Here is a 15968-nt window from a genome sequence, read left to right on the forward strand (position 1 = left end):
GCAGAGAGAGCGCAGACATCACCACTGCACTCCTGCTGCTGAAAACACATCATTATAAACGTTTATACAGCCAGAGTTTCGATTTTACAGTTAATATTTCCACGATTTCCTCTGTGATGCTCGAAATCCCTGCAGACGGCGACGGGCGCGGGTGGAGGGGAGGAGTGCGTTTGAGCTCAGGATCGTCGGGATCTGGACTGAACCAATCATGACCTTGGTTGACTGCCTCGGTGTCTGTTCACCGAATCCATTCTGAAACGTAGGGCGGAGATGGCTTGGTACACACTACCTTTCATCAACCGTACGTGGACTAAGTGTTTTGTAGGAAGTACGGCTTTATTTCTACACAGAATGTCTCCGTGTGTGTGAGGGAGAGAGGGTCAAAGAAAGAGAGAGTGTGCTGAGCATGAGCAATCTGAACCTGCTCTAAATAGAGGGAAAGTGCCAATCAGCACATGGGTTTGAAAACGGTCTTTTAGTTGCTTCTTTAGCTCAGTGTGCTAGGCCAGGAGAAAGAGGGGTTTAGGCTGTAATGATGTCATCATTCCTCCGTGCGTATGGGAATGACCCACATCCAGACACACAGACTGTAATACAATTTAGAAATGTTGGCAGTGGCTCCAACTGTTTCAGAATGTTCTAGTAAGAATACTAACGCTGTGCTTCTGCGGCTGGCATTTACTTGAAAACAAGAGTGATTAGAATACATTAAAGCTTGACATATGTGGAAATGAGTGTATAGCTTGCGGGCTGGCATGTTATGAAGACAGTCACAGTCTCAATAAGCAACCCCAGCCCCGACATGCATCCTGGTGTGTCTGTGTGGTGTGTCCTGGTGTGTCTGTGTGGTGCATCCTGGTGTGTCTGTGTGGTGCGTCCTGGTGTGTCTGTGTGGTGCATCCTGATGTGTCTGTGTGGTGCGTCCTGGTGTGTCTGTGTGGTGCGTCCTGATGTGTCTGTGTGGTGCATCCTGGTGTGTCTGTGTGGTGCGTCCTGGTGTGTCTGTGTGGTGCATCCTGATGTGTCTGTGTGGTGCGTCCTGGTGTGTCTGTGTGGTGCGTCCTGGTGTGTCTGTGTGGTGCGTCCTGGTGTGTCTGTGTGGTGCGTCCTGGTGTGTCTGTGTGGTGTGTCCTGGTGTGTCTGTGTGGTGCGTCCTGGTGTGTCTGTGTGGTGTGTCCTGGTGTGTCTGTGTGGTGCGTCCTGGTGTGTCTGTGTGGTGCATCCTGGTGTGTCTGTGTGGTGTGTCCTGGTGTGTCTGTGTGGTGCGTCCTGGTGTGTCTGTGTGGTGTGTCCTGGTGTGTCTGTGTAGTGCGTCCTGGTGTGTCTGTGTAGTGCGTCCTGGTGTGTCTGTGTGGTGTGTCCTGGTGTGTCTGTGTGGTGCGTCCTGGTGTGTCTGTGTGGTGCGTCCTGGTGTGTCTGTGTGGTGTGTCCTGGTGTGTCTGTGTGGGGCGTCCTGGTGTGTCTGTGTGGTGTGTCCTGGTGTGTCTGTGTGGTGCGTCCTGGTGTGTCTGTGTGGTGCGTCCTGGTGTGTCTGTGTGGTGCGTCCTGGTGTGTCTGTGTGGTGCGTCCTGGTGTGTCTGTGTGGTGCGTCCTGATGTGTCTGTGTGGTGCATCCTGGTGTGTCTGTGTGGTGCGTCCTGGTGTGTCTGTGTGGTGCGTCCTGGTGTGTCTGTGTGGTGCGTCCTGGTGTGTCTGTGTGGTGTGTCCTGGTGTGTCTGTGTAGTGCGTCCTGGTGTGTCTGTGTAGTGCGTCCTGGTGTGTCTGTGTGGTGCGTCCTGGTGTGTCTGTGTGGTGCGTCCTGGTGTGTCTGTGTGGTGCGTCCTGGTGTGTCTGTGTGGTGTGTCCTGGTGTGTCTGTGTGGGGCGTCCTGGTGTGTCTGTGTGGTGTGTCCTGGTGTGTCTGTGTGGTGCGTCCTGGTGTGTCTGTGTGGTGCATCCTGGTGTGTCTGTGTGGTGTGTCCTGGTGTGTCTGTGTGGTGCGTTCTGATGTGTCTGTGTGGTGCATCCTGGTGTGTCTGCGTGGTGTATCCTGGTGTGTCTGTGTGGTGTGTCCTGGTGTGTCTGTGTGGTACATCCTGGTGTGTCTGTATGGTGCATCCTGGTGTGTCTGTGTGGTGCGTTCTGGTGTGTCTGTGTGGTACATCCTGGTGTGTCTGTATGGTGCATCCTGGTGTGTCTGTGTGGTGCGTCCTGGTGTGTCTGTGTGGTGCGTCCTGGTGTGTCTGTGTGGTGTGTCCTGGTGTGTCTGTGTGGTGTGTCCTGGTGTGTCTGTGTGGTGCATCCTGGTGTGTCTGTGTGGTGTGTCCTGGTGTGTCTGTGTGGTGCATCCTGGTGTGTCTGTGTGTAACGGTGAGCGAGTGTTTGTTTTGAGTATTAGTGGTGCACATAACAGCTCACCAGCCTCCCCTCTCTATACAAATGGCCCTCAAGATGGTGCTCATCTACCCCAGACTGACCACAGACAGACCTGAGACTGGTTCCTGTGTGGTGGAAAGGGATGTGGTGTGTGTGTGTGTGTTTGCGCATGTTTGTAATCCAGGTCTAACAAACATAATAAAAACTGACAAATCTGTTCCACAAGGGTTTTTAGCCATTCCCCACTAGGATAAATGCTATGGCTTGTGGGATGGGGATAAGAAACAAGCATTTCTAGTTTTCTGGTCCCCATTATAATAGAAAAACCATAAATGTGTATGCATGTGTGTGTGTGTGTGTGTGTGTATGTGTGTGTTGTAGACTGATAGTGAGACAAGACATTCTGGCCCACATGAAAGGTGATTGTGCACGTGCCCTTTCCGAAAACACAAAGAAAAAGACGTGTATAGCTCTGACCTTTAAGGAAGATGACAAGAGGGATTATTTAGCATTCAGACTAAAAGTCTGTAAGTTTAAGCAGCCTAAGGAATGAGCTGTTTCGCTGAGTTTCATATATGATTTAAAATGTTCTTCCCCAGGCCTCTAAGCCTACCCCCACACAAACCCTCCTTAACAGGATATGAGGACAACAGAAGCCTTCTTTACACACACACACACACACATCTCCGTTCTACAGATCCAAAGTGTCATGTCCCTGCATCCAGTTTGACCTTTATCAGGGCAACAGTGAATTTCTGTTTCAAATGTTTGCCTCAGAGGTAATAGGTTGAGAAATTGTCTGACACTTTCGTGACACTGGGAACAAGAATATTTACTCAAAATACCTTCTGAAGTTTCATTATAATTATTGGGGGGGGGTCCTGATGGTTTCCTAGTTGTTTGTTTTCAGAGGATTTGATCAGACGTCGATGTTTTAAGAACCAAAAGAGATGACAGACATAAATCAAATCAGATGAATGGACAAAAATGAAGGTATAATGTGAAAGACAAATAACATTTTATTCATTCTTTCTCAAGAAATGCCTCCTTGTCCTGTCACAGTACAGTAACTGTTCAGATGCCAGTTGTCCATTTACTCAATAGGACTATGGGTTCATAGAATGCAGAGTAGATATAAAACAGCACTCCAGTAGAATACTTATATAATCCAGTTTTATTGTTGCACTGACATTTTGGTTAACTCTTCAGCGTGCATATAAGACATTGGCAAAGCCACAGGTGTCACTCACACTGCTCTATTTATACATGTTTGTGTTGGCACAAGCAATAGACTGGCACAAGCAATAGACTCCAGCAGAGGGAGCAGAGTGGGAAAACCATGAAAGATTCATTAGGAATTACATATACACATATATGCAGGCCACATACATGCATACACACACAGATACATATATACACACACACCCCTCCATACACATCTATGTAAGTATTCAACTTGCTGTTATATCTCACATTTTCATATAATACACAAGGATTCAGTACCTGATTAATAGTGGTGAGTTGAGTTAGTCACGTTATACATTTTTTATAGAACGCAGAAGGCCCGTTGTGGGTACTAGATAAGGTTGTGTAGCGAGGTTCCCCGTATTTGTGTGTGTCTGATCATGATTCAGTAGACGGGGATACCCTGAACCACTGTCCCCGGATGTAGCCCCTGTGACCTCTGACCTGTGATGTGTGGTCGTTTAGGGCAATATTCATCAACAGCTTCCAGACAGAAAGCCTCTCACACAATGTCAATGGTCACACCAACAGTAGGGCGTTGTGTGTGGGAGGACTGGAAAAAGACAGAGGGGTTGGGACATATCTGTTATTCATTCTTTATTATTTCATTGTTTCGGCAGACCCATTTTTGTATATAATAATCTATTTTAAGAGTCTTCTATTGCAGTAACGCGTTAAAAGTCTCTGGCTGTATGAGCCAGCTGGAATTATAAAGCAGCTGACATAAATTGACCCTGAACCAAGTTCTTTAATACCATTGCTTTACACAGAGTGTGCTGGTAGAGAGACAGACAGTGGTGAGGCGTTCAGTTAAGAAACTGTTAGGTCAGTGGGTCCCAAACTTAGGAAGCAGGCAAATGTGAGTGCATTTGAGAAATGCTTTTATTAGTCACTTTAATAAAAAAAGGAAATACCTAAAAAAAAATCTACAAGAACATTTTCTGAGAGAAAAATCATTCCTACAGACAAATATAGTCTTTTTTATCATAAATGTCTGGTTATAATCCTTGTTTTACTTTTTCCTCCCATCTCCCCATGTACCTAAATAATTTGTATATGACATTAACCAACTGCAATACAAAATGAAAGGGGCGGAAAGGCTTGTTTATCATATAGGCACTATTAAACTAACTAATGACAGCTTGGAGATGAGCCAGAACGAGAACAGATGAAAGCAGGCCAATGGAGCATTAAGAACAGCAGTGGCCAGTGGAGCACTAAGAACAGCAGTGGCTAGTGGAGCATTAAGAACAGCAGTGGCCAGTGGAGCATTAAGAACAGCAGTGGCCAGTGGAGCATTAAGAACAGCAGTGGCCAGTGGAGCATTAAGAACAGCAGTGGCCAGTGGAGCATTAAGGACAGCAGTGGCCAGTGGAGCATTAAGAACAGCAGTGGCCAGTGGAGCACTAAGAACATCAGTGATCAGTGGAGCACTAAGAACAGCAGTGGCCAGTGGAGCACTAAGAACAGCAGTGGCCAGTGGAGCATTACGAACAGCAGTGGCCAGTGGAGCGCTAAGAACAGCAGTGATCAGTGGAGCACTAAGAACAGCAGTGGCCAGTGGAGCACAAAGAACAGCAGTGATCAGTGGAGCACTAAGAACAGCAGTGGCCATTAAGAACAGCAGTGGCCAGTGAAGCATTAAGAACAGCAGTGGCCAGTGGCAATAGGTAGGAAATAGGATGATTTAGCTGACCAAGACCCAGAGAACCCCACAGCAGTGGTGGACTGTTGAGAGGCTGAATGAATGTCCCAGTCTGCCGCCGGTCTCGTGTATGTGCTGCTCAGGGCTTGTTTACAATTAGAGAGAAAGAAGAAAATGCTAGACAGACAACATATCTTAGTTTGCATAATCATTTCCATAGCGAATTTACTCCGGCATGTTCGAGACGTCCCACGCAGGATTGTAGGCGTCAATCGCGGGAAAATCGAGCGATATGCGAGATCACCGCTCTGAAAAGTGAAAGCGCTCCGACACAATGGTCGTCACGCTTGCAGAACTCAGGAGGGGCTCGACCAAAAATGTGGCTCACAGATGGGGTCCCGAGCTGTTGATATCTGCAAGGTTACTAAAAAAACGATCTTGCTTCTCCAGTCTTCTTTAATGTCTTGGAAAATGTTGTAATGTGTTTTAATATAAATACGCTCTTTTGTGTTTGTTTTTTATCACATACGGTATGTATTACATAATTCAGGGAGAAGTTAGTGAATAATGTAAACATAAGCCCTAACTACAGTATATAATGAGATAACAAACCAATGGTTTGAATGTGTCACTGCTGTGTATAAAGTGGTGTAAATATTGCTCTAGGGCACGGCTGTTGAATTTCTCCAATTTTCCTCGAATCTCATCGATGTGTTTTATCTCTTCCAATCTGTAATGTAATTTTGCCTGATGTAGCTTATGTATGAACAACACTGTTAACTCCTCCGTAATCCCATTAAATGGATTAGGAGAAAACCTCTTGTTTTGACATGTGTAAAAGCCACAGCGAGGCAGTTCCTGTCGGGCTACAGCCCACAGCACTAAAAACAGCATATTTGTAGTGGTGGTACATAGTTGTTGCCAGATGATCACTCACACTCCTCCAAAATGATAACACTCTCCTTATCTTGATGCAGCAAAGCACTGGATGGTGAAGCATATTATTCAACACAAATCCATAGAAGACTGAATACATCCATTCCAAAGCAAAGACAAGGCTAACAATTCACATCCATTGGAATGTTAAAAGATGACAAATGTTAGATTTGACAAAGTAATTTCCAACACGTTGACATCACTGTCTTGCTAGGCAGAGACTTAGATAAGCCCCACCCCAGAACCCCACCACCCCCCGACCCCAGAAGCCCCCTCCCACCCCCCCAAGGCAACCAGCTCTCCTGAGACCCTGCCCAGACACGGTGACCTCTACAGTGGGTTTGTCATCGGAGCCTCTAAAGTCCCAGTGGAAAACCCATCTTCACAATATTGGCCTTCCTCTCCCACTCATTTGTCACATCTCACACAAATAGTGCCCAGGGATGGAAGAGAGAAAGAGAGAGATAGAGAGGAAAGAAGAATCGATGAAGCTGGCGTCATTTAAGATAACTGTCCCCCGCAATGCAACTGGAGAAGGGACTGTGAACCGGGTCTGTCTGTCCGTATGTGGGTTCCAGCTACATATTGTTATGAAATGTATTTAAAAAGATTAACATAAGAAAACAAACAAGAAGACAAACAGAATATCATACATCAAAAAAAGAAAACAGACCCCTCAAAACTCTCAACAGGCCAGTGAATTTATGAAGTTCTGTAGCAGTTGCTTTGTTTTTGGTAGTGTTTACTGTGATTATTCACAGCCAGGCCAACAGGGATGTGGCTTGGCCCTCCATTGGCAGCTTTAATTTGGTGTGAGTATTTAGGCATCTCTATTTTGCCTGTTGAGAGAATGCCAAGAGTGTGCAAAGCTGTAATCAAGGTAAAGTGTAGCTACTTTGAATAATCTAAAATATAAATTTATTTTTGGATACTACATGATTATATATGTGTTATTTCATAGTTTTCAGTCTTCAATATGTGGAAAAGTAGCACAATGTGGAAAGTAGTAAAAAATAAAGAAACACCCTTAAATAGGTTTCCAACCTTGAACAGACTGGAACTGCATATATGTACCAAGTTCAAAAGGCATCCAATTAATGGAACGGCCCATCTGAAGTGGGAAGTTTTCCATCTGCAGTGAAAAAGCCCAGTCTTCTATAGGGCCTCTCAGCTCTCACAGAAGCACATGAGAGTAGAAACTGCAACTTTGAGATACAGTAGATGAGGTCTGACTGAAGTGAGCTGATGCTAAGTGCTTTGTTACGGCTGTCAGATGCACTGAATGGCTGGGATACACCAAGATATCCCTCAGAAGAACACAACTCACAGCTCATCGAGGAGGAAGGGAGACAGGCAGACAGAGATTTAGACATCAGTGTGTGGACGACTAACAGCTTAGCCAAGAAAGAGAGAGGGTACTGAAAGACATCAAAAGGAGGGAAAGAGAGGGAAATTCAGAGGAAACCAATGGCACTTGAAAACGATCGGCAAATGGAATCATTTATGAAAATGAATCATGTTAGAGAACACACAATGTTTTGGGTGACTGATGATGATCATCAGCCCCTCAGAGAAGACAAACATAGCCTGCAATAGGCTTCTGTAGATTTCACATTGAAAACTTCCCCAAGCTATAATGACCATCCATTATATTCTAATACTGGAATATTTACTATAATATAGTGGTCACCTGGTGGATCTTCACAGCATCTCTATAAAAACACAACTGAGCAAATAATACAGCCTTTCATTCTAACTACCATGGTTTCAGCTGCCCTGTTTTTCTTGTAGGTACCATGGTTTCAGCTGCCCTGTTTTTCTTGTAGGTACCATGGTTTCAGCTGCCCTGTTTTTCTTGTAGGTACCATGGTTTCAGCTGCCCTGTTTTTATAACTACTTGACTGTCATTGTTTTCATTATACACTGTTCAGAAAAATAAAAGGAACACTTAAATCACACACTGGGTATTGATGAACAAAATATAAAAACATTAAGTGAACGTAATCATCACAGTATATAAGTCCATTAAGAATCAGGGTTATAAATTCGTCCAGTTAGGAAGCATAAGCAATTGAGAATGAATGTCACCTGTTTTGGTGCAAATGAAAGTGACAACAGGTGCACTGAAGAGGCAACAGCAAGACAGCCCCCAAAAAGGAAATGTTTTGCAGGTGGTGGCCACAGATAGGTGCCTTCTCCTTATGCTTCCTGACTGATTCTTCTCTAATTTGGCATTTGCTAGTGTTCTTGTCACTACTGGTAGCATGAGGCAGTACCTGCAGCCCATTCAGGTTGCACAGGTAGTCCAGCTCCTTGCTGTGCCTCCCTGTACAGTCTCACGAGCATGGAGCAAATACCAGGACATGGGCCATTACATGAGAAGAGCTGGACAGTGCCATAGAAGGGCATCAACCAAGCAGCAGGACCGGTATCTGCTCCTTTGTGCAAGGAGGAACAGGAGGAGCACTGCCAGAGCCCTACAAAATGACCTCCAGTGGGCTACTGGTGTGCATGTTTCTGACCAAACTGTCTGAAATAGACTCCATGAGGGTGGCATGAGGGCCCAACGTCCTCTAGTGGGACCTGTGCTCACAGCCCAGCACCCTGCAGCTCGATTGGCATTCGCCAGAGAACACCAGAATTGTCAGGTCCATCACTGGTGCCCAGGTCCCTTCACAGATGAGAGCAGGTTCACACTGAGCACATGTGACAGACATGAAAGAGACTGGAGACGCCGTGGTGAACATTATGCTGCCTGCAACATCATCCAGAATTACTCTTTTGGTGGTGGGTGAGTGATGGTCTGGGGAGGCATATCCTTGGAGGGTCACACAGACCTCCACATGCTAGCCAACGGTACCCTGACTGCTGTTAGTTACTGGGATGAAATCCTCAGACCCATCATCAGAATTAAGCTGGTGTAGTGGGCCCTGGGTTCCTCCTGGTGCAGGACAATGCCTGGCCTCATGTGGCCAGAGTATGTAGGCAGTTCCTGGATGACAAAGGCATCGATTCCATTGACTGGCCCTCACGTTCCCCAGACCTGAATCCAATTGAGAACCTCTGGGACATTTTATATCGGTGCATTTGGCACCGCCAAGTAGCGCCACAGACTGTCCAGGAGCTCACTGATGCCCTGATGTCTGGGAGGAGATCCCCCAGGACACCATCTGCTGTCTCATCAGGAGCATACCCAGACGTTGTCAGGAGTGCATACAGGCACGTGGGGCCATACACACTACTGAGTCACATTATGAGTTACCGTGATGAAATTCATGCAAGTTGGAACAGTCTGTGATTTCAACTGTTTACTTAGATTTTCGGTGTGAGTTCTTAATCGGTTGGTGATTTTGGTTTCCATTTGACCGCTACGTCATTTTGTCCTCAACAAACTACACAATGTACACTGAAGATTTGGATCTTTAATGTATTTTGTTCATCGAGACACGATTTGGGATTTAGGTGATCCCGTAACTTTTTGGAGCATTGGATTATTAACTGGCATTCAGGACATAAATATTGATTTTGGTCTCATCCAACCAGAAAATCTTCTTTCCCATCTCAGAGTTCCTGGGACTTCATGGCTTGGATTTTGCTCTGACTAGCGCTGTTATATGCTGGACATTAAATGGGCCTGAATACTCATATATAGATTTTTCAAAAAGGCACTGTACATTCAATTTATCATTTTCCTGATTAGGCTATGTGGTTGTCAATTGACAGAACAAACATTTGTAAATTGTTTCCATGATTATTTTCTAGTCTCCCAACCATCCACTCTAACCCCCAAAATGGTCCCATTTCTCAATGTAGTTGACTATCTGTGACTACAAAGGCCTACCTTTAGGCAATCAAATACTAGATCACTGGCAAAATGTGAGTATGGCAAAGTTGATCTGTGTAACTGTACAAACATGACGAGTAAACAAAATCAGTATAGTGATTCTGTTTTTATGTGTGAGTTGTTATTTCTTCAGCACAGTCAGCACTTAATAAACACTTTTATAAGGTATCATTTTGTCCTTCTCTTCTCACACTGCAACCAGAACACAGTGATGTAAGCAGCAGAGTGAATTTATAGGCTTGCATTGTTAATACAAAATCCAAAATTTTCAAAATCTCTAAAGTTATTAAACAAAACATCTACTACATGTGTGTTCTTTCTAAATGTGATCTTTCTAAAATTATCTGAAAAGAATAACATTGGCAGTGCATATTAAGCATTGCCAGTATGCAATGCCAGATCTATGTTTTATAAGCTTACATTTATGTGTAAAAATATTCTGAGTGGTAGACGTCGATCTGCATTTTGAGAAAGTGACATCAACTCAGAAATGATTTAGGGAGATCCTGCTCTCTCCCAATGACATTTTCATAGTTATGAGACAAGACCACCAAAGATGAACTCAACACAATGCCCTTCAAGTAAATTGCATTTCTGCCCAACTGAAAAACCATTGAGCATATTGATTATTTTAAGGGCTTTCCTTGGTTATAGGAAACCCCAGCTGGATTCTGAGAGGCAGACGCTGTGTCAAAGAAATAGGTAATATAATTTCAAAAGAGGTGCAGTCTAACTTTGCTGCAGTATCAGAAACCCCTAAAACATTTCCAGTTTAATGAGGCCACGTGTCTTGTCTGCTATCATTGATCTCCTATTAACAGGTAAGCTGACAGAGAACACGTTCTCTGAACAGCAATTATTTTGGGAAGAGTTACAGGGAGAGGAAGAAGAGTAGGAGAGGAGAGGAAGAGGAAGTGAGAGGAGGACCCTGAACTGCGTAAATGAATAACTTGGGCTGAATGTGACAAGATCTGAGGTCAGTTTGCCATCATCCGACGTTAACCTTATTAATATGGTTAGGAGACGCCAACAGACCTGAGACCAGCATCCAGTCAGAAGCTTCCTCTGACTGTGTGTTTTTGAAGAATATTGTCCACCTCCACAGTTGACCAGTCCAGATGATTGGGTGTAGACCTTGACTACCAAACTTCAACTTGGCTCAAGTATGTTTTGTGCAAGAACAGCCGGAGGAAAAGAACTGGAGTGAACAAAAACACCACGAACAGTTGTCATGATATATGCATGAAGTGTTTTGACTGGGAAGCATGCGACAGAGCTCACGCTGTACGTGGATGTTCAGCCTGCCTGGTTCAATTACATCATTACTTTTTTTTCATGATTCCAGGTCAGCCAGCCCCGGGCAAGACACTGATTAAAGCGTTAAGGTTATGAGGTTGGTACTGACTGTCTTTTATATCTGTAACTATGAGAGTTAGAAAGCTATGACAATCAGCTTGCATGTTGATGTGTGTGGATATACTAGTGAAGGAATTGTTCTCTCTTTAGCTCTCACTTGAATTTTCTCTCTCTATTTTACTCTCTCTTTCCTGTTTCTTTCTCCTCCTATATTCCTGTATGGATATACACAGCTCCGGAAAAAATTAAGAGACCATTGCACCTTTTTCTTTCCTTCCCAAAAAAGTTGAAAAGGAATGTTTTGAGTGAGGAACAGAAGCGTTCAATTTGCAGTGTTCTCTTAATTTTAACCCTGTTCCTCACTCAAAACCTTCCTTTTCAACTTTTTTGGAAAGGAAAGAAAAAGGTGCAGTGGTCTCTTAATTTTTTCCTGAGCTGTATAATCCTTTCTCAAGCTGACTCTCTCTCTCTCTCTCCCCCTCTCCCCCCCCCCCTCTCTCTCTCTCTCTCCCTCTCTCTCTCTCTTTCTCAACCTTTCACCAAACCTTATGTTCTTCTCTTTGTAAACCAACCGGTGCTCTGTCCTGCCATGACACTGTGTCTGCTGGCTAGCGCTGCCCTGGCATTACCAATGTAGTAGCTGGCTAGTGCTGCCCTGACATTATCAGTGTGATAGCTGGCTAGTTGTGGCGCCCCAGCATTAGCAGTCAGCATCGTGTTCCCCTATAGCGCTTCACTGACTTTTAATTTGCACTTCTGCTGCTGCTGGGCTTTTATCTGATACCCTGACAGTCCCCCGAATCCTACACCCCTTCAGCCAGCCAGCCCGTGTTCAGACAGACAGACACAAACACAGGCACACATGCACACGCATTGGAATACGCGTGCATGTGCTGACAAGGGAAGCAGATTTATAGTAACGGAATGAGAAATAACATGCGTGATCCTTTATTTCTAACGTTTCAAACCCAGTTCCCACGTTGTTGCTGAAACAGACATGCGACTCTCTGACTCCCAGTCAGTTACCCATTTACAGAGTGTTATAGGGGGCTAATTCTTTGGGATGTGTAAGACTGGATCAGAGGGGCAAATCTATCACCCTAGGTCATATCCCTCCACTTCCTTATAATGCATGTCAGTGTCAAACAACCTCTGCCCTTCAACTGTTAGTCACGCACGTTCACACTGACCAAGATAATTTCATGAAAGAGAAGGATATGAGTGTGTGTGTGTGTGGGGGGGGGGGGGGGTATGTGTGTGTATGTGCTTACACAAGTGTATGTCTGTGAATCAGACCCATTGAACTCATTAATCTCTGCAGGAGAGATAAGTTGGCTGGGAGGGATGTCGTGCAGTCAGGACAGAACATTCTCACCAAAAGAAGAATGAGCGCTTAACAGAGGGAAAAAAGGGATTTGAAAGAGAGAGAATCTCTACAAAACCCTTACCAGAAACAAAGCTTTGTTTTCACCAATGGGATTGTCTTCAAGAAAAATATAAGAAATGGCGTTCCCGCAGAAGGAGTAGTGAATCCTCTGTTCTATGCCTTCTCAACACGACACAAAATGAATCAGATGGAAGGGTCAGGCCACATGCTATGGTCTAGTGGAATCCTCTGGAGAGTTGAAGTGACGGATATCTCTTTCCATCACACATAGAGCCTATTAAAAGGCGCTTCGGCGCATCAAAATGGAAAAGGATGTGTATCACTGAGATTTTCCATAACCAATCAGGGCACCCAAAAAAAACCATTGACCTGAACACCCCTATTTTGAGTTAGATGGTCTAGTCCACTCTTGTGACGGATGGTCTAGTCCAACAGACATCGTATGACTTAATTCAGAGTCTGAAGTGGACCATTGTCCCACGCAACCAGTCGGCCTGTGTGACCGGGTAGAACCACAGAATGCTGTTTAAGTTCAACTGTAGCCTAATAGTTCCCAATCTGAGTGTGTACTGAAAGGAACAAAGCTGTGTGTGCCAGTTTGAGACAGAGCATCCTTTACCCTCCTATCAGTTTTAGATCTAAGATTCTGAGATGCTCCGACATTCTAAGGCCTAAGCAGTCGGTGCCATGACTCACTGAGTTAAACTTGAAGGCGTAAAATTGCACACGTGCATACGCACATGCATGTGCATGTGCGACACACACACACAAATATCACACAGTAACATTCTGTTGTGTTGGTAGGACAGCTATGTTGTCCTAATGAGGTACATTTTAGCATGTTTGCATTAAAGGGGCTTTGTGTACAGTTGCTTTGTTTGGAAAAATATCCATAACATGTGCTGTAATAGTGGAATGGTATTTTGGTGCACACAAACACAAATCTTAAAATGTTACATTTCTGTTGGTAAAATGGAAAAGCTGCAGCATCCTTTTCCTTCACTGATGTCAATAAGACATGCCATCATCCCTCCCCAAACAAACAATAGCAGACACAGGCAGACAAAATCCCACTACCATTTTCTGGTTGCTGACATTCAGTTCACGCAATTTCTGTTCAAGCTTGAAAGCAAAAGCACTGACTAGCACTGTGCCATCTAAAAAGCTTTTTTTCATATTTTTTTTTAAATATCAGAAACATAGCTTTCAAAGCATTTGTAAGTTGGTGGATTATATACAAAGAAAAAAATCACCCCTCAAATCAGGTAACCCCCCCTCAGGGGAAAACTACCTTTACACCAACGCTCAATTCTTTCAGTACTGAACAATGCTACAGGCCTGCCAAACTGAAGGGAAAGCCCAATGCAACACCTCCTCCACTTGTGTTTTTCTACTAAATCCTTTAACATTAGTCCGCTAATCATTTGATGATAGATCATAGTTCTGTTTACGGTATGGAGACCCACTGACTAACAAATAAAGGATGATATCAACATTCAACAAAAACTGTTAAACATTTAGGGGGAGCGCTCTACATGTTCTGGATTCTGTATGTTCTTCACCATTATAATAGTCATTTGAAATGCATGAATAAATCGCATGTTTCCTTCACGTTAAGCACAATTTGCATTCTCTCAGAACTCTTTTAAAGGTAGACGTCAATGTCAAAAGGTAATTTACATGTTCGATTGAGTGCATTCATATCAAGTGTGGACTTCAGCCTATTCTCCTTACATCAGTCGACATGACACGGCCGGCAGCGATGTGTGTGTGTCTGTGTATGTGCGCGCACGCGCGTGCGTGCGCTTTTGTACACGCAGAATCAATCGGACTATACCCGGTATTACCCTCCCGCCTGCACACAATTCCATCCCGATTCACCTGCCTGCCAGCCGCTCTCCATGATGAAGGGTAGGCAGTGGTACAGAGTACCCCAAGCTGCCGTGACGGGGTCCACTAAGCTCCGTTGCCCGTTACTTCAGGAGCGACAGACTGAACAAGCCGAGCTACCTTTGACTGTTCAGAAATTAGGGGGCTGCCACGGATTCCCTGTTTGATCCCGTAAACTATGGGAATAATCCATAAACTGTCCCAAACGAGTTAAAGTACAAACCGTGTCAAAGAAAGATTTAATCTAAAAACGTGCAAAATGGCATTTATGTAGCCTACGTAGGCTACTATATCAATATCCCATTTTATAGCGTCTAATAACATGAAAACTGAAAACCGGGACCCTTTAATAACAAACCCCCAAAACAGCTCCAGCGACATCGTGCCTTTTAAAGCCCTATAAACACAACGGTTAAACAGCACATATATTTAAGCCTGAGATCAGAAAACAAACGTATGGTGCGACAGAGAAATATAAATGCGCGTTAACCTACCTTAATTAGCAGAGGAGAAGAGTGTTTATTCTTTCTGTCTCAGCAGGCGGAGAGATGCTGAGGATGTGTGTTGACTCCCGGCAGAAGGATGCGTAGACCGCTGATCATGCGCATGAGACACTGATACTGCCCGCTCAGAACGCCCTGTAATAAAAGAGACCACACGGGATTTTCAGATAATAAAAGCGTCTCTACTTCATCTGACAGGTCTTTGCTGTCGCTCTCCCCCCCCCTCTCTCCTTTTTGTCGTCGCTCACTCGTTGTTTCCTGTCTCCCTTTCTATGCTATCCAATTTAGTCAAGCTGCATCCCCCGTCGCATTAGTATGGCCCCTCTCTCTCTCTTTCTCTCTCTAGAAAAGCATCCAGATTCTCGTTCTTTCGCTGTACCCTGCCCACCTCCCTCCTTCCCCTAGCTCACCTTCTGTTCTCTGCTAACCCCTTAGAATGAAACGAAGAAAAACAAAACGGCCGCAGCACGTGTGCCAGTCTCCCGGCTTTGTTGCCCGTCTCTCCTACGCAGCAGCAATTCATTTTGGAATAGGAGCCTGATTGCACTCCCTCCCCTCCCCCTTAGTGTTTTTCCTAACGGCTGGGCTACGCACCGCTCCTCCATCCCTCCATTCTCACCTCACTAATGAACATCTCGCCCAAAATATGCGCACAATCTCGTCACGGAGCGGGACAGGGCTGTGACACTGGGGGTTCGAGCGCTCTCTTACATCCTCAAACGTTATTACAGCCAGGTCTCATCTGCCCACATCTGAGCTGTACCAGCTCCCAGCCCACAGGCCGTATAGGCCGCTAACATTCACAGCA

At 44.9% G+C, this 15968-nt stretch overlaps 1 protein-coding gene across 3 annotated transcripts in view; it reads right to left on the minus strand.

Annotated features, from left to right (window-relative positions):
* Nucleotides 1–15712, minus strand: part of cntn2 (contactin 2) — a 59091-nt gene extending 43379 nt beyond the window's left edge. The window contains exons 1-2 of one of the 3 annotated variants that reach the window (XM_020055927.2): nucleotides 15589–15712; nucleotides 15152–15295 (exon numbers count right to left, since the gene is read on the minus strand). The gene's annotated coding sequence lies outside the window, so the exon portion shown is untranslated. Of the gene's footprint in view, nucleotides 1–15151; nucleotides 15509–15570 lie in introns of those variants that run through there. The other 2 variants (XM_010881110.4, XM_020055926.2) reach the window with 2 other exon arrangements.
* Nucleotides 15713–15968: the final 256 nt, after the last annotated feature.

This window comes from Esox lucius, chromosome 17 (genome assembly GCF_011004845.1).
Source record: "Esox lucius isolate fEsoLuc1 chromosome 17, fEsoLuc1.pri, whole genome shotgun sequence".
NCBI lineage: Eukaryota > Metazoa > Chordata > Actinopteri > Esociformes > Esocidae > Esox > Esox lucius.